Source organism: Muscardinus avellanarius (assembly GCF_963383645.1).
Source record: "Muscardinus avellanarius genome assembly, chromosome: 12".
Lineage (NCBI taxonomy): Eukaryota > Metazoa > Chordata > Mammalia > Rodentia > Gliridae > Muscardinus > Muscardinus avellanarius.
This window is the reverse complement of record NC_137798.1, coordinates 21,716,524-21,728,530: the sequence shown is the minus strand read 5'-3', so window position 1 is coordinate 21,728,530 and position 12,007 is coordinate 21,716,524.

Sequence of the window (12,007 nt, the reverse complement as noted above, 5' to 3'; positions counted from 1 at the left end):
ATATATGGGGTCTCATATATTTCTCTATCTTATAGAAATATATGGGGTCTCATATATTTCTACAAGTTATAGAAATATATGGGGTCTCATATATTTCTACAAGTTATAGAAATATTTGGGGTCTCCTATATTTCTCTAGCTTATAGAAATATATGGGGTCTCATATATTTCTACAAGTTATAGAAATATATTGGGTCTCATATATTTCTACAAGATATAGAAATATATGGGTTCGCATATATTTTACAAGTGATAGAAATATATGGGGTCTCATATATTTCTTTATCTTATAGAAATATATGGGGTCACATATATTTCTACAAGTTATAGAAATATATGGGGTCTCCTATATTTATACAAGTCATAGAAATATATGGGGTCTCATATATTTCTACAAGTTATAGAAATATATGGGGTCTCATATATTTCTACAAGTTTTAGAAATATATGGGGTCTCATATATTTCTCTATCTTATAGAAATATAGGGGGCCTCCTATATTTCTACAAGTCATAGAAATATATGGGGTCTCATATATTTCTCTATCTTATAGAAATATAGGGGGCCTCCTATATTTCTACAAGTCAGAAATATATGGGATATCATATATTTCTCTATCTTATAGAAATATAGGGGGCCTCCTATATTTCTACAAGTCAGAGAAATATATGGGGTCTCATATATTTCTCTATCTTATAGAAATATAGGGGGCCTCCTATATTTCTACAAGTCATAGAAATATATGGGGTCTCATATATTTCTACAAGATAGAGAAATATATGCGGTCTCATATATTTCTCTATCTTATAGAAATATATGGGATCTCATATATTTCTCTATGTTATAGAAATATATGGGGTCTCATATATTTCTACAAGATAGAGAAATATATGGGGTCTCATATATTTCTCTAATTCATAGAAATATATTGGGTCTCATATATTTCTACAAGATATAGAAATATGGGTGTCCCTATATTTCTACAAGTCATAGAAATATATGGGGTCTCATATATATCTATATCTTATAGAATTATAGGTGGCCTCCTATATTTCTACAAGTCATAGAAATATATGGGGTCTCATATATTTCTCTACCTTATAGAAATATTGGGGGTCTCCTATATTTCTACAAGTCATAGAAATATATGGGTCTCATATATTTCTCTATCTTATAGAAATATAGGGGGCCTCCTATATGTCTACAAGTCATAGAAATATATGGGGTCTCATATATTTCTCTACCTTATAGAAATATATGGGGTCTCATATATTTCTACAAATTATAGAAATATATGGGGTCTCATATATTTCTCTATCTTATAGAAATATATGGAGTCTCATATATTTCTACAAGTTATAGAAATATATGGGGTCTCATATATTTTTCTATCTTATAGAAATATATGGGGTCTCATATATTTCTACAAGTTATAGAAATATATGTGGTCTCATATATTTCTCTACCTTATAGAATTATATGTGCTCTCATATATTTCTACACGATATAGAATTATATGGGGTCTCATATATTTATACAAGTTATAGAAATATATGGGGTCTCATATATTTCTACAAGATATAGAAATATGTGGGGTCTCATATATTTCTACAAGTTATAGAAATATTTGTGGTCTCCTATATTTGTCTATCTTATAGAAATATATTGGGTCTCATATATTTCTACAAGTTATAGAAATATATGGGGTCTCATATATTTCTACAAGATATAGAAATATATGGGGTCTCATATATTTTACAAGTGCTAGAAATATATAGGGTCTCATATATTTCTCTATCTTATGGAAATATATGGGATCTCATATATTTCTACAAGTTATAGAAATATATGGGGTCTCATATATTTCTACAAGTTATAGAAATATATGGGGTCTCATATATTTCTCTATCTTATAGAAATATATGGGGTCTCATATATTTCTACAAGTTATAGAAATATATGGGGTCTCAAATATTTCTACAAGTTATAGAAATATATGGGGTCTCATATATATATTTCTTTATCTTATAGAAATATATGTGGTCACATATATTTCTACATGTTATAGAAATATATGTCGTGTCATATATTTCTACAAGATAGAGAAATATATTGGGTCTCTAATATTTCTATAAGTTATAGAAACATATGGGGTCTCATATATTTCTACAAATTATAGAAATATATGGGGTCTCATATATTTCTCTATCTTATAGAAATATATGGGGTCTCATATATTTCTACAAGTTATAGAAATATATGGGGTCTCATATATTTCTCTATCTTATAGAAATATATGGGGTCTCATATATTTCTACAAGTTATAGAAATATATGGGGTCTCATATATTTCTACAAGATATAGAAATATATGGGGTCTCATATATTTTACAAGTGATAGAAATATATGGGGTCTCATACATTTCTCTATCTTATAGAAATATATTGGGTCTCATATATTTCTACAAGTTATAGAAATATATGGGGTCTCATATATTTCTACAAGTTATAGAAATATATAGGGTCTCATATATTTCTTTATCTTATAGAAATATATAGGGTCTCATATATTTCTACAAGTTATAGAAATATATGGGGTCTCATATATTTCTACAAGTTATAGAAATATATGGGGTCTCATATATTTCTCTATCTTATAGAAATATATGGGGTCTCATATATTTCTACAAGTTATAGAAATATATGGGGTCTCATATATTTCTACAAGATAGAGAAATATATGGGGTCTCATATATTTCTACAAGTTATAGAAATATATGGGGTCTCATATATTTCTACAAGTTATAGAAATATTTGGGGTCTCCTATATTTCTCTAGCTTATAGAAATATATGGGGTCTCATATATTTCTACAAGATATAGAAATATATGGGGTCGCACATATTTTACAAGTGATAGAAATATATGGGGTCTCATATAATTCTCTATCTTATAGAAATATATGGGGTCACATATATTTCTACAAGTTATAGAAATATATGGGGTCTCATATATTTCTACAAGTTATAGAAATATATGGGGTCTCATATATTTCTACAAGTTATAGAAATATATGGGGTCTCATATATTTCTACAAGATATAGAAATATATGGGGTCTCATATATTTTACAAGTGATAGAAATATATGGGGTCTCATATATTTCTCTATCTTATAGAAATATATGGGGTCTCATATATTTCTACAAGTTATAGAAATATATGTGGTCTCATATATTTCTACAAGTTATAGAAATATATGGGGTCTCATATATTTCTTTATCTTATTGAAATATATGGTATCACATATATTTCTACAAGTTATAGAAATATATGGGGCCTCATATATTCCTACAAGATAGAGAAATATATTGGGTCTCTAATATTTCTACAAGTTATAGAAATATATGGTGTCTCATATATTTCTACAAGTTATAGAAATATATGGGGTCTCATATATTTCTCTATCTTATAGAAATATATGGGGTCTCATATATTTCTACAAGTTATAGAAATATATGGGGTCTCCTATATTTCTACAATTCATAGAAATATATGGGGTCTCATATATTTCTACAAGATATAGAAATATATGGGGTCTCATATATTTTACAAGTGATAGAAATATATGGGGTCTCATATATTTCTCTATCTTATAGAAATATATGGGGTCTCATATATTTCTACAAGTTATAGAAATATATGGGGTCTCATATATTTCTACAAGTTATAGAAATATATGGGGTCTCATATATTTCTTTATCTTATAGAAATATATGGGGTCACATATATTTCTACAAGTTGTAGAAATATATGGGGTCTCATATATTTCTACAAGATAGAGAAATATATTGGGTCTCTAATATTTCTACAAGTTATAGAAATATATGGGGTCTCATATATTTCTACAAGATATAGAAAAATAGGGGGTCTCCTATATTTCTACAAGTCATAGAAATATATGGGGTCTCATATATTTCTACAAGATATAGAAGTATATGGGGTCTCCTATATTTCTACAAGTTATAGCAATATATGGGGTCTCATATATTTCTTTCTTATAGAAATATATGGGGTCTCATATATTTCTACAAGTTATAGAAATATATGGGGTCTCATATATTTCTCTATCTTATAAAAATATATGGGGTCTCATATATTTCTACAAGTTATAGAAATAAATGGCGTCTCATATATTTTTCTATCTTATAGAAATATATGGGGTCTCATATATTTCTACAAGTTATAGAAATATATGGGGTCTCATATATTTCCCTATCTTATAGAAATATATGGGGTCTCATATATTTCTACAAGTTATAGAAATATATGGGGTCTCATATATTTCTACAAGATAGAGAAATATATGGGGTCTCATATATTTCTACAAGTTATAGAAATATATGGGGTCTCATATATTTCTACAAGTTATAGAAATATTTGGGGTCTCCTATATTTCTCTAGCTTATAGAAATATATGGGGTCTCATATATTTCTACAAGATATAGAAATATATGGGGTCGCACATATTTTACAAGTGATCGAAATATATGGGGTCTCATATAATTCTCTATCTTATAGAAATATATGGGGTCACATATATTTCTACAAGTTATAGAAATATATGGGGTCTCATATATTTCTACAAGTTATAGAAATATATGGGGTCTCATATATTTCTACAAGATATAGAAATATATGGGGTCTCATATATTTTACAAGTGATAGAAATATATGGGGTCTCATATATTTCTCTATCTTATAGAAATATATGGGGTCTCATATATTTCTACAAGTTATAGAAATATAGGTGGTCTCATATATTTCTACAAGTTATAGAAATATATGGGATCTCATATATATCTCTATCTTATAGAAATATATGGTATCACATATATTTCTACAAGTTATAGAAATATATGGGGCCTCATATATTCCTACAAGATAGAGAAATATATTGGGTCTCTAATATTTCTACAAGTTATAGAAATATATGGGGTCTCATATATTTCTACAAGTTATAGAAATATATGGGGTCTCATATATTTCTCTATCTTATAGAAATATATGGGGTCTCATATATTTCTACAAGTTATAGAAATATATGGGGTCTCCTATATTCTACAAGTCATAGAAATATATGGGGTCTCATATATTTTACAAGTGATAGAAATATATGGGGTCTCATATATTTCTCTATCTTATAGAAATATATGGGGTCTCATATATTTCTACAAGTTATAGAAATATATGGGGTCTCATATATTTCTACAAGTTATAGAAATATATGGGGTCTCATATATTTCTTTATCTTATAGAAATATATGGGGTCACATATATTTCTACAAGTTGTAGAAATATATGGGGTCTCATATATTTCTACAAGATAGAGAAATATATTGGGTCTCTAATATTTCTACAAGTTATAGAAATATATGGGGTCTCATATATTTCTACAAGATATAGAAATATAGGGGGTCTCCTATATTTCTACAAGTCATAGAAATATATGGGGTCTCATATATTTCTACAAGATATAGAAGTATATGGGGTCTCCTATATTTCTACAAGTTATAGCAATATATGGGGTCTCATATATTTCTATCTTATAGAAATATATGGGGTCTCATATATTTCTACAAGTTATAGAAATATATGGGGTCTCATATATTTCTCTATCTTATAGAAATATATGGGGTCTCATATATTTCTACAAGTTATAGAAATATATGGGGTCTCATATATTTCTCTATCTTATACAAATATATGGGGTCTCATATATTTCTACAAGTTATAGAAATATATGGGGTCTCATATATTTCTACAAGATAGAGAAATATATGGGGTCTCATATATTTCTACAAGTTATAGAAATATATGGGGTCTCATATATTTCTACAAGTTATAGAAATATTTGGGGTCTCCTATATTTCTCTAGCTTATAGAAATATATGGGGTCTCATATATTTCTACAAGTTATAGAAATATATGGGGTCTCATATATTTCTACAAGTTATAGAAATATATGGGGTCTCATATATTTCTTTATCTTATAGAAATATATGGGGTAACATATATTTCTACAAGTTATAGAAATATATGGGGTCTCATATATTTCTACATGATAGAGAAATATAATGGGTCTCTAATATTTCTACAAGTTATAGAAATATATGTGGTCTCATATATTTCTACAAGTTATAGAAATATATGGGGTCTCATATATTTCTACAAGTCATAGAAATATATGGGGTCTCATATATTTCTACAAGATATAGAAATATATGGGGTCTCATATATTTTACAAGTGATAGAAATATATGGGGTCTCATATATTTCTCTATCTTATAGAAATATATGGGGTCTCATATATTTCTACAAGTTATAGAAATATATGGGGTCTCATATATTTCTACAAGTTATAGAAATATATGGGGTCTCATATATTTCTTTATCTTATAGAAATATATGGGGTCACATATATTTCTACAAGTTGTAGAAATATATGGGGTCTCATATATTTCTACAAGATAGAGAAATATATTGGGTCTCTAATATTTCTACAAGTTATAGAAATATATGGGGTCTCATATATTTCTACAAGATATAGAAATATAGGGGGTCTCCTATATTTCTACAAGTCATAGAAATATATGGGGTCTCATATATTTCTACAAGATATAGAAGTATATGGGGTCTCCTATATTTCTACAAGTTATAGCAATATATGGGGTCTCATATATTTCTATCTTATAGAAATATATGGGGTCTCATATATTTCTACAAGTTATAGAAATATATGGGGTCTCATATATTTCTCTATCTTATAGAAATATATGGGGTCTCATATATTTCTTCAAGTTATAGAAATATATGGGGTCTCATATATTTCTACAAGATAGAGAAATATATGGGGTCTCATATATTTCTACAAGTTATAGAAATATATGGGGTCTCATATATTTCTCTATCTTATAGAAATATATGGGGTCTCATATATTTCTACTAGTTATAGAAATATATGGGGTCTCATATATTTCTCTATCTTATAGAAATATATGGGGTCTCATATATTTCTACAAGTTATAGAAATATATGGGGTCTCATATATTTCTACAAGATATAGAAATATATGGGATCTCATATATTTCTATTAGTATAGAAATATTTGGGGTCTCATATATTTCTACAAGATATAGAAATATGTGGGGTCTCATATATTTCTACAAGTTATAGAAATATTTGTGGTCTCCTATATTTGTCTATCTTATAGAAATATATGGGGTCTCATATATTTCTACTAGTTATAGAAATATATGGGGTCTCATATATTTCTAGAAGATATAGAAATATATGGGGTCTCATATATTTTACAAGTGATAGAAATATATAGGGTCTCATATATTTCTCTATCTTATAGAAATATATGGGGTCTCATATATTTCTCTATCTTATAGAAATATATGGGGTCTCATATATTTCTACAAGTTATAGAAATATATGGGGTCTCATATATATATTTCTTTATCTTATAGAAATATATGGGGTCACATATATTTCTACAAGTTATAGAATTAATGTGGTGTCATATATTTCTACAAGATAGAGAAATATATTGGGTCTCTAATATTTCTACAAGTTATAGAAATATATGGGGTCTCATATATTTCTACAAGTTATAGAAATATATGGGGTCTCATATATTTCTCTATCTTATAGAAATATATGGGGTCTCATATATTTCTACAAGTTATAGAAATATATGGGGTCTCCTATATTTCTACAAGTCATAGAAATATATGGGGTCTCATATATTTCTACAAGTTATAGAAATTTTTGGGGTCTCATATATTTCTACAAGTTATAGAAATATACGGGGTCTCATATATTTCTACAAGATAGAGAAATATATTGGGTCTCTAATATTTCTACAAGTTATAGAAATATATGGGGTCTCATATATTTCTACAAGTTATAGAAATATATGGGGTCTCATATATTTCTACAAGTTATAGAAATATATGGGGTCTCCTATATTTCTACAAGTTATAGAAATATATGGCGTCTCATATAATCTCTATCTTATAGAAATATATGGGGTCTCATATATTTCTACAAGTTATAGAAATATATGGCGTCTCATATATTTCTATATATTATAGAAATATATGGGGTCTCATATATTTCTACAAGTTCTAGAAATATATGGGGTCTCATATATTTCTCTATCTTATAGAAATATATGGAGTCTCATATATTTCTACAATTTATAGAAATATATGTGGTCACATATATTTCTCTATCTTATAGAAATATATGGGGTCTCATATATTTCTACAAGATATAGAAATATATGGGGTCTCATATATTTCTACAAGATAGAGAAATATATTGGGTCTCTAATATTTCTACAAGTTATAGAAATATATGGGGTCTCATATATTTCTCCAAGTTATAGAAATATATGGGGTCTCATATATTTCTACAAGTTATAGAAATATATGGGGTCTCCTATATCTCTACAAGTCATAGAAATATATGGGGTCTCATATATTTCTACAAGATAGAGAAATATATTGGGTCTCTAATCTTTCTACAAGTTATAGAAATATATGGGGTCTCATATATTTCTACAAGTTATAGAAATATATGGGGTCTCATATATTTCTCTATCTTATAGAAATATATGGGGTCTCATATATTTCTACATTTAATAGAAATATATGGGGTCTCATATATTTCTCTATCTTATAGAAATATATGGGATCTCCTATATTTTTACAAGTTTTAGAAATATATGGGGTCTCATATATTTCTCTATCTTATAGAAATATAGGGGGCCTCCTATATTTCTACAAGTCATAGAAATATATGGGGTCTCATATATTTCTCTATCTTATAGAAATATAGGGGGCCTCCTATATTTCTACAAGTCAGAAATATATGGGATATCATATATTTCTCTATCTTATAGAAATATAGGGGGCCTCCTATATTTCTACAAGTCAGAGAAATATATGGGGTCTCATATATTTCTCTATCTTATAGAAATATAGGGGGCCTCCTATATTTCTACAAGTCATAGAAATATATGGGGTCTCATATATTTCTACAAGATAGAGAAATATATGCGGTCTCATATATTTCTCTATCTTATAGAAATATATGGGATCTCATATATTTCTCTATGTTATAGAAATATATGGGGTCTCATATATTTCTACAAGATAGAGAAATATATGGGGTCTCATATATTTCTCTAATTCATAGAAATATATTGGGTCTCATATATTTCTACAAGATATAGAAATATGGGTGTCCCTATATTTCTACAAGTCATAGAAATATATGGGGTCTCATTTATATCTATATCTTATAGAATTATAGGTGGCCTCCTATATTTCTACAAGTCATAGAAATATATGGGGTCTCATATATTTCTCTACCTTATAGAAATATTGGGGGTCTCCTATATTTCTACAAGTCATAGAAATATATGGGGTCTCATATATTTCTCTATCTTATAGAAATATAGGGGGCCTCCTATATGTCTACAAGTCATAGAAATATATGGGGCCTCATATATTTCTCTACCTTATAGAAATATATGGGGTCTCATATATTTCTACAAGTTATAGAAATATATGGGGTCTCATATATTTCTCTATCTTATAGAAATATATGGAGTCTCATATATTTCTACAAGTTATAGAAATATATGGGATCTCATATATTTTTCTATCTTATAGAAATATATGGGGTCTCATATATTTCTACAAGTTATAGAAATATATGTGGTCTCATATATTTCTCTACCTTATAGAATTATATGTGGTCTCATATATTTCTACACTTATAGAATTATATGGGGTCTCATATATTTATACAAGTTATAGAAATATATGTGGTCTCATATATTTCTACAACATATAGAAATATGTGGGGTCTCATATATTTCTACAAGTTATAGAAATATTTGTGGTCTCCTATATTTGTCTATCTTATAGAAATATATGGGGTCTCATATATTTCTACAAGTTATAGAAATATATGGGGTCTCATATATTTCTACAAGATATAGAATTATATGGGGTCTCATATATTTTACAAGTGCTAGAAATATATAGGGTCTCATATATTTCTCTATCTTATGGAAATATATGGGATCTCATATATTTCTACAAGTTATAGAAATATATGGGGTCTCATATATTTCTACAAGTTATAGAAATATATGGGGTCTCATACATTTCTCTATCTTATAGAAATATATGGGGTCTCATATATTTCTACAAGTTATAGAAATATATGGGGTCTCAAATATTTCTACAAGTTATAGAAATATATGGGGTCTCATATATATATTTCTTTATCTTATAGAAATATATGTGGTCACATATATTTCTACATGTTATAGAAATATATGTCGTGTCATATATTTCTACAAGATAGAGAAATATATTGGGTCTCTAATATTTCTATAAGTTATAGAAACATATGGGGTCTCATATATTTCTACAAGTTATAGAAATATATGGGGTCTCATATATTTCTCTATCTTATAGAAATATATGGGGTCTCATATATTTCTACAAGTTATAGAAATATATGGGGTCTCATATATTTCTCTATCTTATAGAAATATATGGGGTCTCATATATTTCTACAAGTTATAGAAATATATGGGGTCTCATATATTTTTCTATCTTATAGAAATATATGGGGTCTCATATATTTCTACAAGTTATAGAAATATATGGGGTCTCATATATATCTCTATCTTATAGAAATATATGGGGTCTCATATATTTCTACAAGTTATAGAAATATATGGTGTCTCATATATTTCTACAAGTTATAGAAATATTTGGGGTCTCCTATATTTCTCTATCTTATAGAAATATATGGGTTCTCATATATTTCTACAAGTTATAGAAATATATGGGGTCTCATATATTTCTACAAGATATAGAAATATATGGGGTCTCATATATTTTACAAGTGATAGAAATATATGGGGTCTCATATATTTCTTTATCTTATAGAAATATATAGGGTCTCATATATTTCTACAAGTTATAGAAATATATGGGGTCTCATATATTTCTACAAGATAGAGAAATATATTGGTTCTCTAATATTTCTACAAGTTATAGAAATATATCGGGTCTCATATATTTCTACAAGTTATAGAAATATATGGGGTCTCATATATTTCTCTATCTTATATAAATATATGGGGTCTCATATATTTCTACAAGTTAAAGAAATATATGGGGTCTCCTATATTTCTACAAGTCATAGAAATATATGGGGTCTCATATATTTCTACAAGTTATAGAAATATATGGGGTCTCATATATTTCTACAAGTTATAGAAATATATGGGGTCTCATATATTTCTACAAGATATAGAAATATATGGGATCTCATATATTTTACAAGTGATAGAAATATATGGGGTCTCATATATTTCTCTATCTTATAGAAATATATGGGGTCTCATATATTTCTACAAGTTATAGAAATATATGGGGTCTCATATATTTCTACAAGTTACAGAAATATATGGGGTCTCATATATTTCTTTATCTTATAGAAATATATGGTATCACATATATTTCTACAAGTTATAGAAATATATGGGGTCTCATATATTCCTACAAGATAGAGAAATATATTTGGTCTCTAATATTTCTACAAGTTATAGAAATATATGGGGTCTCATATATTTCTACAAGTTATAGAAATATATGGGGTCTCATATATTTCTCTATCTTATAGAAATATATGGGGTCTCATATATTTCTACAAGTTATAGAAATATATGGGGTCTCCTATATTTCTACAAGTCATAGAAATATATGGGGTCTCATATATTTCTACAAGATATAGATATATATGGGGTCTCATATATTTTACAAGTGATAGAAATATATGGGGTCTCATATATTTCTCTATCTTATAGAAATATATGGGGTCTCATATATTTCTACAAGTTATAGAAATATA